Consider the following 25,528-nt stretch of genomic DNA (forward strand, 5'->3'; position numbering starts at 1 on the left):
AACTCTGAGGTACCACAACACACCTATTGGATTGGCTAATATGACAGAACAGGAAAGTGATAAATGTTGGAGATGTGGGAACATTCAGACACTAGTACATTGTTGGAAGAGCTGTGAACTGATCCAACCATTCTGGAGAGCAATTTGGAACTATGGCCAAAGGGCTATAAAACTGTGCATACCTCTTGTTTCAGTAATGCCACTTGTAGAGTTGTATCCCAAAGAGATCATAAAAATGGGAAAAGGATCCATATGTACAAAAATATTTATAGCAGTTCTGTTTATGGTAGCAAAGAATTGGAAATTGAGGGGATGCCCATCATTTGGGAAATGGCTGAACAAGTTGTGATATATGAATGTAAAGGAATTCTATTGTTCCATAAGAAATGATGAGTAGGCAGATTTCAGAAAAATCTGGAAAGACTTACATGAACTGATGCTGAGTGAAGAGAGCAGAATCAGGAGAACATTGTACACAGTAACAGCAACATTGTGTGATGACCAACTTTGATAGACTTATCTCTTCTCAGCAATGCAGTGATCTAAGACAATTCCAAAAAACTAAAGACAGAAAATGCTATCTACATCCAGAGAAAGAACTATGGAGTCTGAATGCAGATTGAAGCATACTATTCTCTCTCTCTCTCTCTCTCTCTCTCTCTCTCTCTCTCTCTCTCTCTCTCTCTCTCTGTCTCTGTTTCTCTGTCTCTGTCTGTCTCTCTGTCTCTCTCTCTGTCTCTCTGTCTCTCTCTCTCTCTGTCTCTGTCTGTCTCTCTCTCTCTCTCCTCTTCTTTCTCATGGTTTTTCCTTTGTTTCTGATTTTTCTTTACGATGTGACTAATGTGGAAATATGCTTCATATGATTGTGCATGTATAGCCTATATCAGATTGTATGCCATCTTGGGGAATGGGCAGGGTAGAAAGGAGGAAAATTTAGAACTCAAAATCTTATAAAAGTGAATGTTGAAAACTAAAAATAAATTAATTAATTTAAAAAATAAATAAAAGGCCCTTTCTTGGATTCTTTAAAAAAAAATGTGTGATTACTGAAAGATAATTTGGCCCACTTTCCTCCTTTTCAATTCTGGACCCAGTTCATCATCTATTTGAATTATATCTAAGATATATATTATATATTAATATTATATTTAATTAAATATTATTAATTATATAATAAAATATATATTAATGAATAAGCCCAATGGATTGTTCAATTAACTGCATATCATGATTTGGACAATAAGCATTTTTCATCCATTTTGTTTTTCTTATGTAGATTTTTGGCAGCTAGTTAGTATGATGCATAAAGTATTAAACCAAAAGTCAGGAAGACCAACTTTTCTGGACTTCATTATCACCTCCAGAAACTCATCAATCTGCAAGATGAAATTAACATTTCCCACCTTGGCTAAATATCTTCCTCATATATGCCTCATTACACTGTGAGCTCCTTGAGGGCAGGGACTGTCATGTCTTTCTTTGCATCCCTGACACTTAGCACAGTGCTTAACACATAGTAGGCATTTAATAAATGTTTTTTGTCTCTGTCTATGAAGATATCAATCCAAATTTGGCCTCAGACATGTACAGCTGTGCAATCTTATTCAAGTTACTTAATCTCTGCCTTCCTCAGTTTCTTCATCTATAAAATGGGGATAATACCTACTTTTCAGAGTTATGAAGACAAAATGAGATATTTGTGAAGTTCTTTGAAAATCTTTAAGAGCTATGTAAAAACAAGCTGTCATCATCATCATTATCCTTATTGTAACTTTTAAATGGATATAATTTCAGACTCTGGTTTAGGATTTAATGTAATTAATACAATGTTATAAAAAAAACAGAAGTATCTGAGGGACTTTCTACCTTTAAGGAATATCGTTTTGATTTGGACTCTGTACTATGCAATTTCCTTGACAGTGGCAAATGCATTTGGTGAGTATACATCTGTTTTCATCTTGCACATTAGTAATGAGATGTGATTGAATAAGCTTATCTATGTTGTCCTTTCTCTTAAGGAATCTTGAGTGATTTTTGACATATGTATGGGAGACATCTTGTTGAAGACTACAACGTGGCATTTTGCTCTATTGAATCAAGTGCTTTTTATAGTTAATAAACAGTAAATACAGTGGGATTTTGTATTCTCCACACCTTTCACTCAGTTGTGTGACTGTAAAGATGTGAAGATGTGATCTGCTGTTGGCCAACACAACACAAACTTAAATAGAACTATTTAATTCACCAAGGGATCTAATTAACTCCTTGCAAAAGAAGATAATGAGATTCTTTCAGCAATAAAGCATATTCATAGTTACTGAGGAATCAATGAAGTGATGAGCACTGCCCCAGAGCAAACTCTGTATTCATTAAAAAATACCATATATATGCATATGTCTTCTCACTATTTGTTCAGTGTCATATGGTTTACTGAATTTAGAACACCTGAACAGTATCTTTGTTTGATGCCACTGAGTAAAGATATGATGTCATTGGTGACTTTTTAGCACAGTTTTGTTATTTATACCCTTTTATTACATAATAGAACAACTATACTAATGCTATTTGAGAGTTACTTCCCTGAAGAATGGCCTTTTAAATACATTTATGAAGATTAAACATCAATACATAGTTCTGCTATATTGAAATAGAATGTCCCTCTGGAAAAAAAGCAATGCAGTTAAGTCAAGAATCATTATTTAATATTAGACAGCTAAAAGACAGCTGTTTATAAAGAATTATGGACATAATAACATTTAAAATTCATATCATGTTTTAAAGTAAATTATGACATTAATAATGTCACTGTCATTGTTATTACCTGACAAATGTATATTCATTAAGCTAGTATTCAACTCATTTTTCTAGATTTCACCAGATAAAATACTGAGACTTAAATTTTAGGCTTCAAGGAAACTGGCCATTAATCCTCTCTGAATGGGAGAGAGTGCTGGAAACCTGGGGTGATTCAGCCAAGAAATGTCAATTGATTTTTTAAATCAATATTTTAAGGATCTGTGATTTATTTAGTGTGGGCCCTCCCTTCACTGACACAGATCATAACACCTTAATGACTTGGTAAACATTTTAAACCACCAGATAAACCAGGTTCCTTTTTTTTTTTTGGAGGAGAACTTCTCCTCATTTAGTTGGTACTTGCATGATAAGCATATAATCCAATATTGAGTTTATACTTGAAGCCTTTGAATGTTGATAGGACCTATGAGAACTTGTATTCTCTTGGCATAGCCTTGAAAAATCCATGATCAAGTGCAAGTCATGATAAGGCACTGAAAGAGGACTTCAATGGCTGTACACTCTCTCAAAAAACACTTACAACCCTCCAAAAGCATAGACAAAAATTATAATAATCTGTAGAATCACTCAAGTCTAAATTGCAGTAAAATACAAAGTCAAATAAAATACAAATAGGGGCTACTCAGCTGCTTTTTTCACTGAAAGAGGATCATTGCTGTAGTATCTCCAGAGAGATGCCTTTCTTTGAGAGCTATAAATTCCATCAGAGAAGAAAGTGAGATTGGTAGCCTCGCACAGTCCTCCCTTACTCAAATCAAAGTCAAGTGCAAGTGATGTTATCATCTCCCTGATGTCATGGTCCTCTTTGAGAATGAAGGACAAACACAACAACACAATAGATTGTCACCTGCTTCCCTTGACTCCACTGACTTTTTGCACCAATGACACAATCTAAATAAAATTTGAGTCATCTGAAAAGATGTCCAAACACTGTTAAATGGAGCTAAAGGAGCCTAAACAAGCACTAGCACATCAAATGTGATGGCTAGGGAAATATCTGTAGACAGGTGACCACCTGTGATTGTCTTTCCACTGTGTTCAAGAAGGGCTATTGACAAAAAAATTAGTAGGATGTTTTTGGGTCTATTCACTAACATCTATGGGGTCAACCCTATAGGATTCTGTCTAGCCTTCTTAGATTCTTGGAATATACAGTGTATTCCATTCCTACCTTTTACAGAACTACACTACTACAAAATTAAACAAAAAGCTGTATAACAATCTAAGCCCTTGATAATCACACAGGTGTCAGAGTCTAAGAAATCTTAGACTCTTGTGTCAATTGCCTGATTGATTAGGAGAATTATTTCTCCAAGAAATGTGGCAATAAGCAGGTCCAGGATCTATATCACCAGAATTCTAAGAGAGCTGGACCTTGCACACCCTTGCAGGGAGACCCAGGAAGGGGAAAATGATATCCAGCTCCTCACTGTAAGGGCCTTTGCCTTGATTTAGAGAATAATAAAGAAAGAGGAAGACCTGTATTCTAAGTTCCCAGTCTATTCTGATCCCCTTCTGGACTTTCCATTGTGGCAAGAGATGGTGCTACTTCCAAAGGATATTACAAGTGAAGGTACCTAACCAGAGACCAATGAGTGTTCTTTAAAGTCAGCCAGGCAGACTAGGCAGGGCAGAGTTAAATTGGTAGTCCTGAATTGCTTTTTCTTAAAAGGCAACAGAAGCCCAACAGAACTGATGGAACAAGTATTATCATGGACCTCCTCTAACTGGCATAACAACATTGGCTACAAAAATCTCTGCTGCATTAACCCATTAATCCTTCTGATGTTATTCTATAGATTTCTCAGGTACTATCAAGACTTTGGGTCTAAGGACTACCTCCATGTATTTACCATACTACTTGACTGTGATAAACACAGTCTACAAACTGGATAGTCTTCTAGTAAGCTTTTAAGTGTTAGAGGCTTAAATGTCTCTAAGAGAATGTTCTTTCTTTTATAATTGATAAAATATAATGTTATTGTTATAATATGTATAAAGCATTTTTCTATTGTAAACTTGTAGTAATAGCAAGAGTAAGTGAGTAGGGTTGGAAGCCAAGCTAAGTATGATGTAGTTACTCATTAGTCTCAGAGCATAGCAATCATCTCTACTTTGCAAATGACCTAATGTCCAAAGACCCCAACTTATACAGGAAACAGGAACATTATGGTGGAACCAACAGGGGCACAAACTTTGAAAGGCATGGAAGTTTTATTGGACACATCTGAAATGAGAGAAAGAGTTTCCAGGAATGATGGCTCCTACCATTGAGGCCACATGGCTTCTAGTGATAATGATTTGAAGTTGTCACATCTATTGACTTCTGCTTTCTATCTCTGATAGGGGATTATTTATACAGTTGTGTCTTTACATGAGATTGGGCCAGGAAGTTCATGTTGGATCTGTTCTGCTAAGGGACCTTGTCCCTTCCAGTATCTGGTAAATAACTAGTTATTCAGTCATTTCAGTTCTGTCTGATTCTTCATCCCCCATTTGGGTTTTTCTTGGCAGAGATATTAAAGAGGTTTGCCATTTCTTTCTCTAGCTTATTTTACAGATGAAGAAAGTGAGACAAACAAGGTTAAGAGACTTGAACAGGGTCACACAACTAGTATGTGAGGTGAGATTTGAACTTGAAAAGATGAGTCTCCCTGACTTCAGGCTTGGCACTCTATCCACTGGGTCACCTAGCTGTCCATCTGGTGGCTAGTCCCTTCCTTCTCTGAAATAGCATCCTTGGGGTAAGGGATTGAATGAAAGATGATTTTTACTATACAAGTGCTTAGCACAGTGCCTAGCACATATTAGGTGCCTAACAAATGTTTATTTATTGATTGATGTCACTGGTAGGATTCACAAATCTCTGTATGTATAACTTGGTGGACAGGAGGGAGAGGGAAAGAATGGGAAGGAAAAACTTGTAAGTAGATGTGAAGTTGGTCAAGCTACCCATCGATAAGAATTACCCTCCAAATAATTTGGATAGATTATAATATGAGTTATACGGAGGCCCCATCAACGTCTAGCAGTAGAGGGAGCTATTGGAAAATAGAAGAATGATGATGCTATTTCACATTTTTGTCATACTTTAAGGATTAGGAAATATTTTCTTCACAACAACCCATTTAGATGGGTAGTGCAAGCCTTACTGTCCCTTCTTTACAAATGAAAAAACTGAGGTTCAGAGGTAAACTGACTTGCTTTTAGTCACATAGCCGTTAAGAGTCTTATGATTTCCAGTAGATCATGTAGCCTGTCAGTACCCTGACAACTAGTAGGCCTACTGGGCCTAGAATCTAGATGGTAGCCAAGAATAATAGATGTTGAATATAAGCTTCTCTACAGGATAAAGCATTTCTCCCTATTCTCCTTCCCTGCCCTAAACAGAAATTATATGCACCAAAGGGATGGCTATGGAATGAGAGGAGGAATTAGTAAATGAGGACTGACTGGTTATAACTCAGCCATAAGCAATATACTTCAGAAACCTTCTTGTATACAAAAATGCATTGAAATGAGGTTTTCTGTGAGGGACAATGTTGTGATAACTTTTAACGTCGTGATGACTTATTTCTGAATTCCCAGGGTTTTCCCTCGCACTGCTTAACCCTTCCTGACACTATTACCTCACTGGCTATGGGAGAAAATACCTTTAGACACCTATTGTGTAATGTATAATCTGAAAGCAAGTTATTATTGTTTCTATATAACAATTATAACTGTGATAATAATGATTATATAGCATTTATATAGTCACTTTAAAGTTTGCAAAGTCCTTTACATATTTTACTTCATTTGATCCTCATAACAATTCAATAAAATAGGTACCATTATTACAGATGAGAAAACTGAGGCTGTGAGAGGTGGTGATTTGCCTGACACAAAATCAGGCCTTTTGGATTCCAGGTGGCTCTAATACTCCACTTATTGTATCACTTAGCAGCATATTATTACTCTGTTACACACTAGTGACCTTGAAACTGTGTAACCCATTGCCTGACACTAGTGGCAGATGCCTGGCCCAGGACTGATAAGATGACAGTGTAACTTCATTCTTATTTGAAATTGGAACAAAATCTTAGGATTAGGAAAGAAAACTAGAAACCAAAATAAATAAACCACAAAGGATTTGGGTGAGGGAAAGGTCAAGTAACCACTTGTCCTAGATTGACTGAGACAATCCCAGCTTTTGCCTTCTTGCCAAATATATTTGGGACAGGAAGTCCTTCTGTTAGAAGAATAGGAGACTGAAAACAGAGGTGGGGGCAGGTGGATTGCAAGGAAGAAACTCTGCAATCTTGTTAGGATTTTTCACACATTTACATAACACCGTCTGTAAATTACCATTTGTGTCATGCAGGGAGTAATTATTCAATATTGGTGATATTTTTTTTTTAAGAGAGAACAAAGCCCAAAGCAGGGTATGGTGGCATGAGCACTGAATTTCAAGTCAGAAAAGCAGACATGGGATCTTGACTCTGCCATTTTTAAGTTGTATGCTCATCATCTGTAACATGTGGGCAATGGGTTAGCTGATTAGGAAAGCAGGATGGAGTAGCAGAAATATAGGGGCCTGATGCCAGAGCTGGAATCTCGGCTCTGCCACTGTGTGATTTTGGGTAAGTCACTGAACCTCTTTTAGTCTTGCTTTTTCTCTTCTATAAAATAAAGGAGTTGGATGAGATCAACAATCCTCAAACTATGGTCTGGGGAAAACTCAGGCTTCTCAAGATCCTTTCAAGCAGGTCTGTGAAGTCAAAACTATTTTCACAATAATAGTGTTTTTAATTTCTAATATGGTGAAGATTAACAGATATAACCCACATAAACAAAAGCTCTTGCATGGAGTCCTCAGTGATTTTTAAGAGTATAGAAAGGTCTTGAAATCAAAAGATTTGAGAACCTAGACTAAATAATCACTAAGATTCCATCCAGCTTTATATTCTATGAGACTGTGATGATGGTCTATTTGTGTAGCATAAAGCAATTTTGTTTATTTTCTTCTTGTGTAGTTTATGACTTAATTATAATGATACATTGAAGTTATTTTTTCTATGATATATGCAGACCAAATTATTAATACACCATCATCATCAAACATCAATAAAATGTCAATAAACCATACATATATACATCATCTAGGAAGCCTCCTTTTCTAATAAATTTGAACATAATGTCTGTTTTACACAAACACTATTATATATTGTCATTTTGAAAGTTGTATCAGCCTCATTATTTGTCACTTCAAAAGAGCTATAATCTAATAATAAAATAATAAATAAAAATAAAATAAAAGAAGTATAATCTAATAATCCATACAGAAAAAAAGAATAAAAATGTCTATTATCACCTTCTGGCCAAGATGGCTACCTGCACTGAGGTTGCTACATACCTACTCCATGAAAAACCTGAATTTCATATAAGGCTGAATAATGATCAAGATATTTAATGAGAAACTATAGTGACTTTGTTTACCCCAGCAAAAGTCTGTCTATAGCCCATTGGCAATAGGAGAGGGGCCCACTGGTAAAGCCTAAGTGCTAGCCAACACATGCAAACAAGTCAGAAACAATCAGAAGGAGTTGTACGGTGATGCAGGTGTTAACATTCTATTACAGAGAGAAAAATTAGTGTCTTTTCAGACCTCAATGTCATCAAAATAAGGAAAACAGAGGTTCTGAGTTGGATTCTGTCCTGAGGATTTGAAGAGGAGAAAAAGAAAGGACAAAATATACTAGTGTAAGAAGAAGAGAGGGGAACTTTCTATTTTACATACCTTCAGTGTGTGAGAAGAATCTACAAAGATGGAGGAAGGGGTGCTATTGAGGGGAGGAGAGGCCAACCAATGAACCTTGTCTTTATCTGAAATGGACAAAGGAAAGTTGAACACAGCCAGAGTTATAAGAGGTAGAAAGAACAGCAGAAAGCAAGAAAAATTTTCTGATCCTGAAGATGGGTATTGAAAGAGAAAAAGAAAAGCGAAGAACTAGAATCTAAGGGAGGTTCATCATATGCTGTAGAATGGTTGAACAAATTATGATACATAAGTGTAATGGAATATTTTTGAACTGAAGAAATTATAAAAGAAACCATTTCAGAGAATTTTGGGTAATATAAACGGATGCAAAATGAAGTGAGTACAATCAGGAGAACTATTTATACTAATTTAACAACATTGTAAAGAAACACAACTTTGAAAGACTTATGAACTCAGATCAATGACAAACCATGTCTCCAGAGAAGCTCTGATTAAGCATGTTACCTTTTTCTTGATAGGGAGTGATAGAATCAAGGTGGAGAAAAAAAGTACACATTTTTGGACATGACCGTTGTATGGATTCATTTTACTTGATGATTTTTACTGTTTTCTTCTTTCCTTTTAGTTGGCTGAGGAGCAACCTTAGGGAAGGAAGTTAGCTGATAAGATGCCAAAAAAAAAAAAAAAAAGACAATTGAAACATTTTTTTGAATGCCTAGAAAGGTATAGAAGGAATTTTAGCTGGATAGTTTTGAAAGTAGTATGTGAGGGGGTGGAGTCAAGATGGTAGAGTAACAGCATGCACTTTCTAGAGCTCTGCCCCCAAGCCCAAACAAATACCTGTAAAAATGGTTCTAAACAAGTTCTGGAGCTGGAGAACACACAGAATGATGGAATGAAGCAAATCTCCAGCCCAAGACAGCTTGGAAAGTCATTGGGAAATGTGTATCGTGCCATGCTGGGGGTAGGGCGCAGTCCAGTGTGGGCCATGCCTGCACAGACAGGACCTGAGCAACATTGGGGAGACTGAATCCTTCACACCTGTGGCAGTTTTCAGACTTCAGGACCCCAAAACACTGAGGACAAATTGGAAGGTCAGTAGAAAAAGCCTGTGGGACCAATGTGGGAGAGTGGAGTGGTCCAGCCTCAGCCCCAGGGTGGCAGAGGGGAAAGGGGGTAGAGGAACCCATGGCAGCCACAGCAGCAGCAGGCACAAAGACAGCAACTGTTTCTGGAGCTCTCAGTTCCACAGATTGTGGGGGGATCGAGTGGCTGAGAGTACACTCCCCACCTCCACCGGAAGCAGAGAACTACCTTGACAAAGAGCTTGAAAGTCAAGTAAAGGACTGGGGAAATGAGCAAAAACCAGAAAAAGAATCAGACTATAGAATCTCACTTTGGTGACAAGGAGGACCAAAGCATGCAAACAGAAGAAAACAAAGTTGCACCTCCATGAAAAGCCTCCAAGAAAAATATGAATTGCTCTCAGGCCATGGAAGAGCTGAAAAAAGAATTTTGAAAATCAAGTAAGAGAAGTAGAGCAAAAATTGGGAAGAGATATGAGGGCGATGCAAGAAAATCATGATAAGTGAGTCAACAACTTGCTAAAGGAGACTCAAAAAAATGCTGAAGAAAATAACACTTTAAAGAATAGACTAACCCAAATGGCAAAAAGAGATCTAAAAAGTCAATGAGGAAAAGAATGCCCTAAAAAGCAGAATTGGCCAGATGGAAAAGGAGATCCAAAAGCTCACCAAAGAAAATAATTCCTTAAAGATTAGAATGGAGTAGATAGAAGTTAATGACTTTATCAAAAATCAAGAAATTATAAAACAAAACTAAAAGAAGAAAAAATAGCAGACAATGTGAAATATCTCATTAGAAAAACAACTGAACTGATCCAGGAGAGACAATTTAAAAATTATGGGTCTACCTGAAAGCCACAATCAAAAAAAGAGCCCAGACATCATCTTTCATCAAATTATCAAGGAATACTGCCTTGATATTCTAGAATCAGAGGGTAAAATAAATATTGAAAGAATGCACCAATCACCTCCTGAAAGAGATCCAAAAAGAAAAACTCCTAGGAATATTGTGGCCAAATTTCAGAGTTCCCAGGTCAAGGAGAAAATATTGCAAGCAGCTGGAAAGAAACAATTTGAGTATTGTGGAAATACAACCAGGATAACACAAGATCTAGCAGCTTCTACATTAAAGGATTGAAGTGCTTGGAATATGATATTCCAGAAGTCAAAGGAACTAGGATTAAAACCAAGAATCACCTACCCAGAAAAACTGAGTACAATACTTCAGGGGAAAAAATGATCATTCAATGAAATAGAGGACTTTTAAGCATTCTTGATGAAAAGACCAGAGCTGAATAGAAAATTTGACTTTCAAACAAAAAAATCAAGAGAAGCATGAAAAGGTAAACAGGAAAGAAAAATCATAAGGGACTTACTAAAGTTGAATTGTTTACATTCCTACATGGAAAGATAATATTTGTAACTCTTGAGACTTTTCTCAGTATTTGGGTAGTTGGAGGGATTATATACATATTGACAGAGGGCACAGGGTGAGTTGAATAAGAAGGGATGATATATAAAAAAAATAAAATTCAGGGGTGAGAGAGGAATATATTGGGAGGAGAAAGAGAGAAATGGAATGGGGCAAATTATTTCTCATAAAAGAGGCAAGAAAAAGCTTTTTCAATGGAGGGGAAAAGTGGAGAAGTGAGAAGGAAAAAGTTAAGTTTACTCTCATCACATTTGGCTTAAGGAGGGAATAACATGCACAGTCAATTTGGTATGAAAATCTATCTTATACTACAGGAAAGTAGGGGAGAAAGGGATAAGTGAGGTGTGAGGGGGATGATAAAAGGGAGAGCCAGTGGGGGGGGCAATTAGAAGTAAATGCTTTAAAGGAAGGATAGAGTCAAAATACAGAATAGAATAAGTAGGGGGCAGGATAGGATGGAGGGAAATATAGTTAGTCTTTCACAACATGACTTTTATGGAAGTCTTTTGTATAACTACACATGTATAACCTATATTGAATTGCTTGCCTTCTCAGTGGGGATGGGAGGGGAGGGAGAGAGGGAGAGAAGCTGGAATTCAAAGTTTTGAAAACAAATGTTAAAAATTGTTTTTACATGCAACTGGGAAATATGAAATACGGGTAGTGGGATATAGAATCTATCTTGCCCTACAAGAAAATAGAGGAGATGGGGATAAGGGAAGGGAAGGGTATGATAGAAGGGATGGAAGACTGGGGGAAGGGGTAATCAGAATGCATGATTTCTTAGGGTGGGGGGAGGGGAGAGATGGGGAGAAAATTTGGAACTCAAAATCTTGTAGAAACTAAAAATAAATAAATAAATAAAACAATAAAAAATAAATAAAATAAAAAGAAAGCAATATGTGAATTATGTATCTTTTTCTTCAAAGCAAGTGATTTAAAATGGAGATTTACTGTTTTGTCTACAATCTTATTTCTGTGTTCTGCTAGATATGTAGAAATTCTATTTTTTATGGTATGTAAGTTCAGAATAAAAAAAAGTTACCTATTAACAAAAACTCTGCCATACTCTTGGATGTGACTGCCCATTGAGTTAATCCATCTGTTAGAATATGTATCTAGGACAGGCACTTCAGATAGATAATGCACTGGGCCAAGACTTGAATAGAAGTTAGAGAATTCTGGATCTCAGAAAAATAAAAATGTGGTTTAAAATGGGCAAAAGTAAATTGCAATATATTTTTAATATGTGTATAAGACATGGTGAAAGGGATTTCATTTGGGAAATGTATAATCATAAAAATGAGATGGACTCCTCAAGTAGTGACAATTGTGGGAGTGTCTGAGGGCTGCTCTAGAATCATAGATTTGAAGCTAGAAGGGACATTGGAGGCCCTGAAGGTCTGTGTCTTCTCAGAGATAGCAAGCAATCAATAAATGCCTCTTCATGCATTCCTTCATTCAAGAAGGTCAGAGAGCAATAGTTATCATAATGATGTTAAGGATAATAGCTAGCATTTATGTAGCCCTTTAAGACTTGCAAAACACTTTACCAATATCGTCTCATTTTATCCTTATAACAACCCAAGAAGTAGGTGCTTTTAATGTCCCCATTTACAGGTGAGGAAACTGAGGCAAACAGAAATTAAATGATTTGCCCAGGGTCATGCAGCTAGGATCTAAGACCATGTTTGAACTCAGGTTTTCCTAACTCCTTGTCTAGCATTCTATCCATTGCACCACTTAGTGGCCTATAATAGGGAATGCAGTGAAACAGGGGGCCTGTAATTGGTGGGTCAAGTTGTGTTTGTTCTTCATTCTTGAAGAGGACTATGACATCGGGGAGATGATGACATGACTTACAATTGACTTTCATTTGAGTGAGGAAGGACTGGGCAAGGCCACCAGCCTCACTTTCCCCTCCTGAGCCAGCTGGATTCAGTGACCAGATATTCGTCAGGATGACTGGAGATGGCCCAGGATGCAATGGGAGACCCTGGCCCTTTTAGGCTAAGGCCTTTTTAGGTTCTAACTTTGAGTGGGTTAAGTTAGGCAGTCATCAATAAGGACAGTAGGGCCCCAAAATGAAAATTCTGGAGATGAAAGAGCCAAAATTTCCAAGGCAGTCAGTCTCTGGGAGGAAGCTGGTTGAGCTCTTGAGAAGATTAGGGAGTGATGTGAAGCATAGGTGGGGCCTGCTATAATGAACCATGTTGTTACCAATTTGGTTAGTGGAGTCCCAGGGTGCAATTTTTGGAGATGAAAGGCCTAAAATATGCAGGGAATAGTTTCTGGCCTTGGTGGCAAGGCAGTTGGCCAAGTTGACAAGAGATGGCTGGAAGCATGTAAAATCTTACACTTGAGTCTAAAAAAAGCAGTCTCATAAGTAAGATCAGGTAAACAGAGCTGGATAACCATTTGTCTGAAAGAGAAAGATCTGGTGGTTTTAGTGGACTACATACCTTGAAGGATAAGCAGTTGCTTCTTCTTTAGAATGTATAGCTTCCTTCTGTTCAAAAAGAGGCCCAGAGTTGTGTTTTAGGCTCCAAGTATATTGTTGTTCAGTTGCTTCAGCTGAGTCTGACTCTTCATGATCCCATTTGGGGTTTTCTTGGCAAAGACACCAGAATGCTATTTCCTTCTCCAGCTCATTTTACAGGTGATAAAACTGAGGCAAACAGCATTAAGAGACTTGCCCAAGGTCACATAGCTAATAAGTGGCTGAGGTCAGATTTGAACTCCGGAAGATGAGTCTTTCTGACTCCAGGACATGAGCTCTATCCAATGTACCACCTGGCTGCCCCAGGCTCCAAGTATACAGTAGTCCTTTATCCCTTACTCATCTTAGTGATATTTTTCCACTCTCCAAGTGGAAGTGGAGTTTTAGCTCTGCCACTTCAGATACTTAAAAAAAATGAATCCTTAAAGTCTTGTTTCTAGTTTTTGTTTTTATTTTTTAAAGGAATGCCTACTTGTCCATTATAACCCAACATGTGCAGGGTCCCTTCACCTTCTCTTGTGGATGGGAGACCAACCTGAACTTGGAACATAGCTACTAATATCCGGCATTCAAGTTTGTACTTAACCCTGCTTCCTATGCTGAATTAGGTCTTCAGCCTAACAACTAGTGGGTATTTATATCTTACCTCTTAACCACCAGAGTAAGACTTTGAAAGCCTCTTGACAACTAAAATCATACCCCACTTCCTTTGTCTTCTCTAGCTAACCTTGGAAAGCCTCTTGACAACTAAAATCATACCCCACTTCCTTTGTCTTCTCTAGCTAACCTTGGAAAGCCTCTTGACAACTAAAATCATACCCCACTTCCTTTGTCTTCTCTAGCTAACCTCATTTATTTGTTATAAATAAATACAGTTTACTTAATCAGCTTGTTTATCCTGCTTTTCTCCCTCAGCCTTTCTTTTCAGGTCCATTTTCCTCAGTCTCTTTCCTCTTCTAGATCCTTCCACTCTGAAAGCTCCTCTTCAACTTGTCCTCAAATTCTCTAAAATCTCTCCAAGTTTCTCCTCTGATTCACTTTCTTATTTTGTTCACAGGTCCAAAGTATTAAGTATTCATAAATACTTGTTGGTTGATTGGACTTTTTAGATTTATTTACCAATATTTTTTTTCTCTAATACCAGTTCCTCTGAAATCACAAGAAATGATGCCAAGGTTAAGAACTTTATGATTATGGTCTAATCACAATTTCCTATTCTTATATTATTCCCACTTCCCATTCTTCCTGGATATGTTGTTTTCACCTCACTGTGGCTTTCAATCTTTCAATCAACTCCTCCATATCATTGTAGTGTTTACTAACCTTTCTCTGGTTTCTCCTACCTCACTATCTAGAGTGGATTCATATTCAGTCATTCATATTAATGAAGTTCAGACCAACCACCCTAGAATCCATCCACTCTTGATTTTTTGTTGCTTCTGCCCTGGTAATAGCTAATCCTGGCTACCCTAAACATCTGTTACTTCATTCTTGCTTTTGGGAGCCACACACTAATGGGGAAAGTCATGAAAGTTAATGTAAACTATATAACCTTTGTAATCCAATGACTCTGGCTTCCACACATTTAGTACACTGTGTATTTACACTGGCTGTCCCTCACACCTAGAATTCTCACCTCTCTCATCTCCACCTCCTGGTTTCCTTCAATTCCCACCTAAAATCCTACCTTTTCTAAAAAGTCTTTCCTAATCCTCCTTAATGCGAGTTCCTTCCCTCTATGATTATCTCCAGTTTATATCCAAATATGATTTATTTGTGTATAGTTGTTTATGTGTTGTTTTCTCCATTCAACTGTTACGTCCTTAAGAAAGGGGAATGTTTTTTGCTTTTCTTTGTATCCCCAGTGGGTAGGATAGTGCCTGGCACATGGTAGATACTTAATAAATGGGTGTTGAGTAACTTGGCTCAGTAGAGTTCTGCATGCTCTCACATCAACATATGTTTCTACTACAAATTAGTTCCCTGTTGTATTATTTTCCACAGCACCTATCCCAAACCTTCTGCTCTCTCCTTAAACCTCCTAGTCCATCAGTGCCACTCCTTCCTCTACCTCTATCCACATACTTCTCACCTTGCCTCCTTCTCTATGGAGCAAATTGTGAGTTCCATCCATTTTCTTCCTTCTTGTCTCAAAAGCTGTCTTCATTTTCACTGCTTCCTTCCTTCTTTCCTGTCTATAAAGATTAGTATTATTCCCTTCTTCCCTACTTCCATATCCTCCATGACCTTCCTCCATTAATCATTCCTTCTCCTCTATGCCTTCACTCTCCCTCTATAGTGGTTTCTTTCAAACATATTCAGATCACCCCATCCTCAAACAAAGAAACAAACAAAGAACAAAACCCTCTTCCCTCAATATTACCATCCTCTCTAGCTATTATATCTCATCTCTAGCCAATTAGAACCTTGCACATCCTTTCAAGTCTCAGCATACACGCCACCTGCTATGGAAAGCCTTTCTGAAATCTAATAGTTTTCTTCCCCCCCAACCCTCCCCATTAAATTACCTTGTATTTCATTAAGTAGACACCTTTAGGGAGAGACAATTTTTCTTTTCTGCCTTGTTTTTATCCCTTATCCCTAAACACATAGTAGGTCATGAGTAAATGTGTGTTGAATTGAATTTCACTGCAAAATCACTTGAACAAGTAGTCCACTCTTGTGGCCTCCATTTTCTACCAACTCATTCTTATCCCTTGTAATTTGACCTCTAGCCTTAAAATTAGGCTAAAACTATTCCCTGAAAAGGCACCTCCTAATCACCAAATCCAATTAAATTTTCTCAAACTTTGTTCTTCTTAGCCTCACAGAAATATCTGACACTGCTGACTGCCTCCTTCTCCTTTCTTTTGCTTCCAATGATTCTTCTGTATCCCAAACCATTCCTTCTCTATCTCTTCTTCATCCTCTTAAACCCTTAGCATAGGCTTTGCTCAAGGTTTTATTCTTAGTTCTCTTTTCTCTGTCTGCACTTCCTCTCTTGATTATCTTATCTACTCCTATGGTTTAAACTATCACTTTTATTTATTTATTTTAAACCTTCTTTTCTTTTTATATTTTTCCAATTTCTCTCCCTCCCTCCCACTCTCTTCCCTACCCACTGACAAGTCAAGTAATATATCAGTGATTATTTTTAAGTTGTTTATTTTTTTAAATTAACTATGACTTCTATACTGATGACTCCAAAAGTTACATTTCTAGTTTAACTAACCAACTAACAGTTTCAGCTTCCCACAACTCTATCTAGATGTCTCACATCAGTTCAAACTTAAAATGTCTGAAACAAGCTTATTATCTTACCCCCTAAACCAGGGGTTCTTAACCTGACATCTATGAACTTTAAAAATATTTTAAACTATATTTCAATATAACTGGTTTCCTTTGTAACCTATGTGTCTTATTTTATGTGTTTAAAAACATTATTCTGAGAAGGAAGTCATAGGCTTCACTAGACTGCCATAGGGTTCTAAGACACACACAAAAAGGTTAAGATAAGAATGCCTGCCCCTAAATCTTCCCCCTTTAAAAAAAATTTTTACTGTCTCTGTTAGTGAAACCATCATTAAGTGAGCCTCAGCTATATATTCCACAATCTTAATCTTGGGATTATTTCATTCCTTCCTACCCTTTCTCCCATATATCCAGTCAACAACTTAGTCCTGCTGAGTTTATTTTTGCAGTATCTCTAGCATTTGTTCCCTCCTTATCATTTTTATTACTACCCCAAGATATGTCCTTATTATCTCTCACCTGGATTCTGGCATTAGCTTTCTCTATGGCTTCCTCACTACCAATTTCTCTTCCGTTCAATATATACTATACACTGTTGCTAGACTATTATTTCAAAAAACATAGTTCTTATGCCCAAAGGGCAATCAAACTGTGCATACTCTTTGATCCAGCAATACCACTACTAGGTCTGTATCCCAAAGAGATCATAAAAAAGGAAAAAAGGACCTATAGGTACAAAAATATTTGTAGCAATATATAAAAATATAGCAATACATACAAAAATATTTATTTTTGTGGTAACAAAGAACTGGAAATTGAGGGGATGCCCATCAGTTTAGGAATGGCTGAACAAACTGTGGTACAAGAATGTAACAGAATGCTACTGTGTTATAAGAAATGATGAGCAGATGGATTTCAGAAAAACTTGTATGAACTGATGCAAAATGAAATGAGCAGAACCAGGAGAACATTGTATACAGTAACAGCAACACTGTGTGATGATCAACTATGAATGACTTAAGTCATTTTACATTTCACATTTTTGTATTTTGCACAGTATAACCTATATCAAATTGCTTACCATTTCAGGAAGAGGAGAGGGGATGGAGAGGAGAAAATATTGGAACTCATTTCATAAAAATGAATGTTAAAAATTGTCTCTACCTATAACTGGAAAAAATTAAAATACTATTTAAAAAATTAGTTCTGGTTAGATTTCTCTCTAGTTTCAAGACTCTTGATGATTTTCTATTTCCTTCTGAATTAAATGCTAATTCCTCAGCTTGATACTTAACGCACTCAATGCCATGGTCCCAATATGCCTTTCCAGGATTATTTCAATATGACTTCTACTTATGTATCATATTTTCCAGTCAAATTAGGCCACTGATCATCCCTAGTATTCACTCCATACTTTCCTACCTCTGTGCTTTTACTCTTCGTGTTTTTTATGTCTGGGAACAAGCATTTATTAGGTACTTACTATATGCTGTGCTAAGACCTTTACAAATACTATCTCATTTGATCTTCACAACAAGCCTGGAAGGTCATGGCTATTATTATCCTTTTTTTCACAGTTGAGGAAACTGAGGCAGACAGAGGTTAAATAACTTGCTCAGAATCACACAGCTAGTAAGTATCTTGAAGTTGGATTTGAATTCAAGTCTTCCTAACTCTAGGCCTAGAACTCTATTTATTGTGCCAGCTGTTCTGTATTCTGGGGCAGCTAGGTGGTGCGGTGTATAGAGCACCAGTGCAGGAGTCAGAAGGACCTGAGTTCAACTCTCACCTCAGACACTTGACACTCACTAGCTGGGTGACCTTGGGCAAGTCACTTAACCCCAATTGCCTCATCCTGGGTCGTCTCCGGTCATCCTGATGAATATCTGGTCACTGGATTCAGATGGTTCTGGAGAAGTGAGGCTGGTGACCTGCACAGTCCTCCCTCACTCAAAACAAAGTCAAGTGCAAGTCATGTCATTATTTCTCTGATGGCATGGTCTTCTTCGGCAATGAAGGATGAACACACACACACACACACACATACTGTATTCTATATCAAGCTCTATGCAAAATGATTATTTCTACAGCGTTAGCAGCTATAAAAACTAATACTTTGAAGTACCTATAGCCAGCAGCAAATGTTTTCCCAACTGAATATTGCAATGTCTTCCTTTTTTTGTATTTTTATTTTTTATAATTTTATAATTATACTTTATTTGTTTTAACATTTATTTAAAAAGATTCTTTTTCTTTTTAAATTTTGAGGATTTAAAAATGACTGCCTCACAATGATCCTATTTAAGGACTTAAAACCTGGTTTTGGAAATGATACTGATCTCATGTGCTTCTTACTTTAAAAAGTGTTAACCACAAAAGCCTACAAATATTTTTTTAAATAGCTTTTTAAAAACAAAGTTTAAAAAAAACCTCTGAGATGTTTCAAAATGGATCAAAACACATTATAATCCTCTCCCTTCCTCCAGCCCCTCTGCTACCCCTTTAGAAGGCAATCAGTTGATTGCCTTCAGGAACAGTAGATATGATGTTTGTTGCCTGACAACTCCAGGAGAAATGCCAGGAGCACAACAGATGTCTGTACACAAAGTTTGTAGATCTGACCAAGGCCTTTGACCCTGTTAGTCATGAGGGCTTATGGAAAATTATGTCAAAATTTGGTTACCTGGAGAAGTTCATAAATATTGTACATCAATTTAATGATGGTGTGTTTGCCCAGATTCTGGATAATGGACAATGCTCTCATGCCTTCCCAGTTGCCAATGGAGTGAAACAGGTCTGTGTGCTTGCTCCCATACTTTTTAGCATGATGTTTTCAGTCATATTGACAAATGATTTCAATAAAGATGAATATAGCATCAAGGTCAACTACCATACTGATGGCAAATTCTTCAATTTGAAAAGGCTACAAGCCAAGACCAAAGTGGAGGGAGCATTGGTGCATGATTTTCTGTTTGCAGATGATTGTGCACTCAGTGCAGCCTCTGAAGGTGAGATATGGATCAATTCTCTGCTGCCTGTGCTAATTTTGGCCTAATAATTAATACCAAGAAAACACAGGTGCTCCATCAGATACTACCACACTACCCATACATGGAATCATTGGTTACAACAAATGGAGAAGTTCTGAATGTTGTGGATAAGTTCATTTACCTTGGTAGTGTACTTTCCAGGGATGTACACATTGACAATGTGGCTGATGCATGCATTGCCAGAGCTAGCTCAGTGTTTGGGAGGCTCCTAAGAAAAGTTTGGGACAGAAGAGGTATTAGACTGACTACCAAACTGAAGGTCTACCAAGCTGTTGTGCTGACCTCATTGTTACATGCTTGTGAAACATGGACAGTCTACCAGTGCCATGCCAAGAAACTGAATCACTTCCATTTGAACTGTCTTAGGAAGATTCTGAGGATCATTGGCAGGATAAGGTACCAGACACTGAAGTCCTTGCTCTAGTTGAACTGCCAAGCATTCAAACTATGCTTCAGAGAGCACAACTCTGATGGACTGGCCATGTTGTTTGAATGCAAAATGTATGCTTGCCAAAAAGGTTATTTTTATGGAGAACTCACATGGGACAGGCAATCACATGGTGACCAGAAGAAGCGATACAAGGATACTCTTAAGGTCTCTCTCAAGATCTTTGGATTTGACTGTGCAACATGGGAGACACTGGCACAGAACTGCTCAGCATGGTGTGCCCACATCAGAAAGGGTGCTGTGCTCTTTGAGCAAAGCAGAATTGAGGCAACACAAAGTAAACACAGGATACCCAGATTTGGAGTATCCACCCCAAATATTCACATGGACTATCTGTGCCCAACCTGTGGCAGAGCATTCTGAGCTCATATTGGTCTGATCAGCTACAGTTGGACACACTGAAATTTCACTTTTTCATGGTGATGTCATTTTGGTCCTCTTTGAAAATGAAGGACAACAACCAGCCAACCAGAAGGCACGCAATATAATATCAATTATACATGAGTCTCATTTCTTCTGTATCATATAAGTAAGAACTGTTTTCTAAAATGATTATAATTAATTATAAAGTGGATACAGGATTACTTCCCAAGACATATTTACTTTAAAATTTGCTTACCCTGCAGACATTTTAAAGTTGGCTACAGAATGGGATACTTACAGTTAAACATGATTTACATAAAAGTCTAGAAACTTACAGTTGTTCTTGTAGAGCACAGCAAGCCGCTAAGCCCTGAGCTTAGCACAACAAGCCTTTGCACTCTGGATGATCTCACTCTCTGGGAAAGTATATTGTTTTGACCAGCACCGTGCTCACTAAGGGATATATGATTTTCATATTAATCAATAACTGTTTAGATTTGTTGGAGCTCACCCTATTTCTCAGGGGCCTGAGAGTCAATATGCCTAATGCCATCCATCACATCTCTTGACATCCTCACAATCCCTGTTTCTTCTAACAGCCAAGTGAATTGAACCAGGTACTGCACTTCTCTTTCTGCTATGCTAACTCTGGTTCTCTACCCCACTGAATAATCACAAAGCTCAATGACCTTTAAGACTTAAGACAATCAATTTAAGAACTGCTCCCACAGGATCCAGGAACACCTGCATTGTCCACAGAAGCCTGCCATGGGAATTGTGAAGAATGTTGGTGTTGTGGTCCAGGCTACTTGTGGTTTTTTATGTACATAAAACCTGTGTTTGCCCTAGCATGTTAAGTCTTTCTTCTCAGGAGGTGGGTTTCCATTTGCAAGTGTTTTCCTTACTATGAAATTAATTAAACTTGTTTAATCCCTGACACACCTGTCTCTAGTCTGCTCTGTTTGGCTCCAGTCATTCCTGGTTCTGTTCCAGTTGACATTCTCATGTAGAAGGAAAAAGACTAGTTATCTTATTAATTCTTTACATACCTTCCTTTCTGCTGTCTTGACTGTTCTCCTCTAGTTCTCAGGTAAGGGGAGGGTGTTCAGGGAGGACTACCTAGCACCTTTGATGTGAGGGCTTGCTGGGCCATTTCAGGGCTACTCATCTACTTTTGGTGTCCACCTATCACCCAACTCTTACCTGTGGCTCCAAGAAGCAGCAGCATGGGCAATGGCCACACCCTGGTTGAGGGTAACTGACAGGCCTCAAACCTGTTGCTGTGTTAGGGGATGTCTACCTCAAGCATGTGAAGACTTTTCCTGGTAAAATGGGCAGATGAGAACAATTTGTTCCAACTGCCATGAAGGTGGCTGAAACAGGCATTGGGAAGTGCTTAGAGTTTAGTTAGACATTGAAGATGCCAAGGTCATCCACTGAATTCCAGGTCATCAGGGGTCTTTTTGACTTTTGTCTTGCTACTGGACTTTCAACGACTCTGGAAGAGAGAGTAAGGCTGAAGACTTTACACAACTGTCTCATTCAGCTGAGTTGATGTCTACATTAGGGTAGTAAGTGTTAGAGAAGAGGAGACACATAAGAGGTGTTATGAATGTGGAAATGACAGGATGTGACCACTAATTGAATACGGTGTGTGTATGTGACAGAGAGAGAGAGAGAGAGAGAGAGAGAGAGAGAGAGAGAGAGAGAGAGAGAGAGAGAGAGAGAGAGAGAGAGAGAGAGAGAATGAAGAGCGGAAGATGACACCTAGGTTATGAACCTGAATGACTGGGAGGATAATTGCACCCTAAGTAATAATAAAGAAATTTGGAAGAGGGGAGGACTTGGGGAAGAAGTAATGAGTTCAGGTTTGGACATGTTAATTTTAAGATATTTATGAGACATCCAGTTTGAGATGCCCATCAGGCAGTTGGAGATGCAAGACTTGAGGTTAAGAGCAGGGTTAGGGCTAGACAAGTAGATCTGACAGTGAATTGCATAGAGATGATAACTGAAACCATGGGAACTCATGAAAACACCAAGTGAAATAGTGTAAGAGAAAAGGACCCAGGATAGAGCTTTGGGGGACTCCTTGGTTTGGTAGGAGTAACTTTGGTGAAAATCTGGCAAGGAGACAGAGGAGTGGTTAGAGACCGATTGCAAGAGAACCAGGAGAGGGTGGTGTCATGAAACCCTTGGGAGAAGAGGATATTGAAGAGAGAAGATGGTGATCAACATAGTGCCAAAAACTGCCAAAGAAGATGAGTGGGTTAGTAAACTAGATTTTTTTTTTTAAATGAGTGACTAAGTGAAAAAAGCACACTGTATTTGGAATCAGAGCACCCGGGTTTGAATTCAGACACCCTTCAGTTGATTTTTCCCTCCTGAGCTTCAGAACGTATGCCCTGGAGTAATGAACACGGAGCTAGCCTCTGAGTCATAATGTCTGAATTCAAGTTCCTCCTTTACATTGTCTTATGAGTGCGCCAATTCTCTGTGACTTGTACTGGTACAAAGGGTTTCCTCATTTGGGAATTCCATCTAATGAAATTACAGGTTCAATCCTGATTCCGGAGCGTCAGTCTCACTTGTCCCTTCACACCTTTTCTTGCTCTTAGACATTAAGTTTTTTCCCAGAGGGTATAGCTGTTGAGTATTACTGACCCTGAATGCTGCCTGGCGGGCATTAACACTTCAGTGAATTATGCAGAGAAGACACAAATTAATTTTTCTGTCGAAGGAAGGAAGTTGCAGAAGTTAAAGCGCGCAGTCACGGTTAATACTAGCTTTAATCCAAGCGTTGGTCCCGCTGTTTCAGACTAGGGACTGGCCCTCCCCTTTTTCCTCTCTTCCCCTTGAACCCTTCCTTATAGGGTGGGAGTGTGGGCGGCCCCTTTCCTAGGCACTTTTACTCGTACTTGTTCCCCACCCTCTTCCCCCTCAGACGCCTTTCTCTCTGTTTTTAACGTTTCCTTCCTGGCCGCTCTTCCTGCCGGCGTCTGGCAGAAGACAACCGGGTCTGTGCAGTCACTGAAATCCTTTTTCATTGAAGAAAAAAAGAAAGAAACCCCCAGCCACCCTAACGAGTGACTGAGGACTGGGAGGTGAGTGAGCGCCGCGGGAAGATCCCTCCAGCCTGGCTGAGTACAAGGGCTAAAGTCCTGGGGAGCAGCAGGAGAGTGTGCCCAGGGAGCCATGAGGGAGTGGGGCGCCCAGGGACAGTGAAATGAACCGGGAGTTTGCAGGGGGAGCGTCTGGGCTCGGAGACTGCGGGAGGAGGGCGCGTGGGATTCCCCTCCAGAAAGGCTGGGGAGGGAAATTTCTGATCACCCCGACTTTACCGGTGGCACTTCCGCACCGGGGCCCACGTGACATTGGACCGAACCGGGTGGGGGTGTAAGTGGGGGTGGGTGGGGTGCGGTAGGGAAGCCATACGTCAGTTTTCTTGCCGGAGTGGCCCCTTTGATCTATGCTTGGCTCAGAGGATCTCGATCCACCCCCACCCCCCACTGAGGAAGGGGTGATAAAGAAACCTTTCCTGGGAGGCTACTCTTAAGTGCCAGCCACAAGGAAGGAGATGTCGTAGTGTCAATCTTGGGGTGCGGCTGGGGACTTCTCCGCCTTAGCCAGCGGCTGCGATGTGGGGTAGAGAAGCTGGGGATCTGGGGGGCTACGGTTGCCCCTCCTCACTCGGCCCTGTTTCTGTTCGGGTCGGGGCTCCCAGTTGGTTTTCCACTCTGCCCTCCCCTGCGCCTCCTCGCCAGCTGCCGCGCGTGGGCTGCTCCCGGCGGCCTGCCTGCGGATTTCTGAGACAATGGCTTTTGTGATCCAGGGCCCTTTATTCCTAGAGATCTGGATGACTGAATCCACGGAGAGGGTTAGGAATTGAGAGGACAGGCTCTCCCGAAGTCTGCCCCTCGCCCCATGTTATTAGCACCCTGGCTGCCGGTGAATGAACGACCTCCTCCCGTCCATTCTACCCGCTCAGAGCCCAGGGTAATCAAATTAGGTGGGCAGAAGCACGATCTGGTAGGAAGTTAGAGCGTGGGCATTCTTGTACTGCCATTCACTGACAGCTGAGATCACTTGAAACGGTTTTTCTTAACTAGCACTTTGTTTAAACAGAAAAGGTTTATAATTCTTGGCCTTTGAATTTACTCCTAGATTTAGCACACCTTCATGCCTTGGGGTATCTTTGATACATCCCTGAGAGACAGTAAATGGGAAACTTGTCCCCCCTTTATTAAATAACAGATGTTGGTTCTCCAAATACACCCCTTGGTATTATTTTTCTGTTGGTCAGCAATCTCAGCATGTTTCCAGCCCCACCAAGAATTCAACTCTTCTCTTGGGTTTCCTAATGATTGAAGGCCTAATTAATACCTGTCCAAATTTATGGTCCTAATTAGTATGTTTTTTAAGGAATTCTTGTATTTGTTTTTTTCTTTGGTAGTTCATCTCTGTATTAAGTGTCTTTTAACCTTTTGGTTCCTTTTTTGCTCCATTCTGCCCATGCCAGTCTCCTCATCCAGTTTTCACCTTGCTTAGTCTGGTCTCAGTCTTCTCTTTATTCTTCCTCTTCCCTGTAGTTTAGCAATTTAGTGTGTTGTGTTTTTTTTTTTTTAAACAAACTGTCTTTATCTTCTGCTAAAAAATTAAGTAGAACAAAACTCTGTCTTATGAAGCTTTCACACAGTTGTTTCTAAATGCCATTAGGTATTTTACCTGATAGGGTCTCCTCTAGGACCATTCTCTGTGCTGTTACCTCTAACACCTTGGAAGGGTCTCACATTGCATCCTGGGCCATCTCCAGTCATCCT

The 25,528-nt window shown here is 39.0% G+C and overlaps 1 protein-coding gene across 2 annotated transcripts in view; it reads left to right on the forward strand.

Annotated features, from left to right (window-relative positions):
• The window catches only part of ABRACL (ABRA C-terminal like), a 97,666-nt gene that overhangs the window by 32,281 nt on the left and 39,857 nt on the right, over positions 1 to 25,528 (forward strand). The window contains exon 1 of one of the 2 annotated variants that reach the window (XM_072643465.1): positions 22,486 to 23,812. The exons of the other annotated variant lie outside the window; for it this stretch is intronic. The gene's annotated coding sequence lies outside the window, so the exon portion shown is untranslated. Of the gene's footprint in view, positions 1 to 22,485; positions 23,813 to 25,528 lie in introns of those variants that run through there. 2 annotated transcript variants of the gene reach the window in all.

Source organism: Notamacropus eugenii, chromosome 2, assembly GCF_028372415.1.
Source record: "Notamacropus eugenii isolate mMacEug1 chromosome 2, mMacEug1.pri_v2, whole genome shotgun sequence".
Classification (NCBI taxonomy): Eukaryota; Metazoa; Chordata; class Mammalia; order Diprotodontia; family Macropodidae; genus Notamacropus; species Notamacropus eugenii.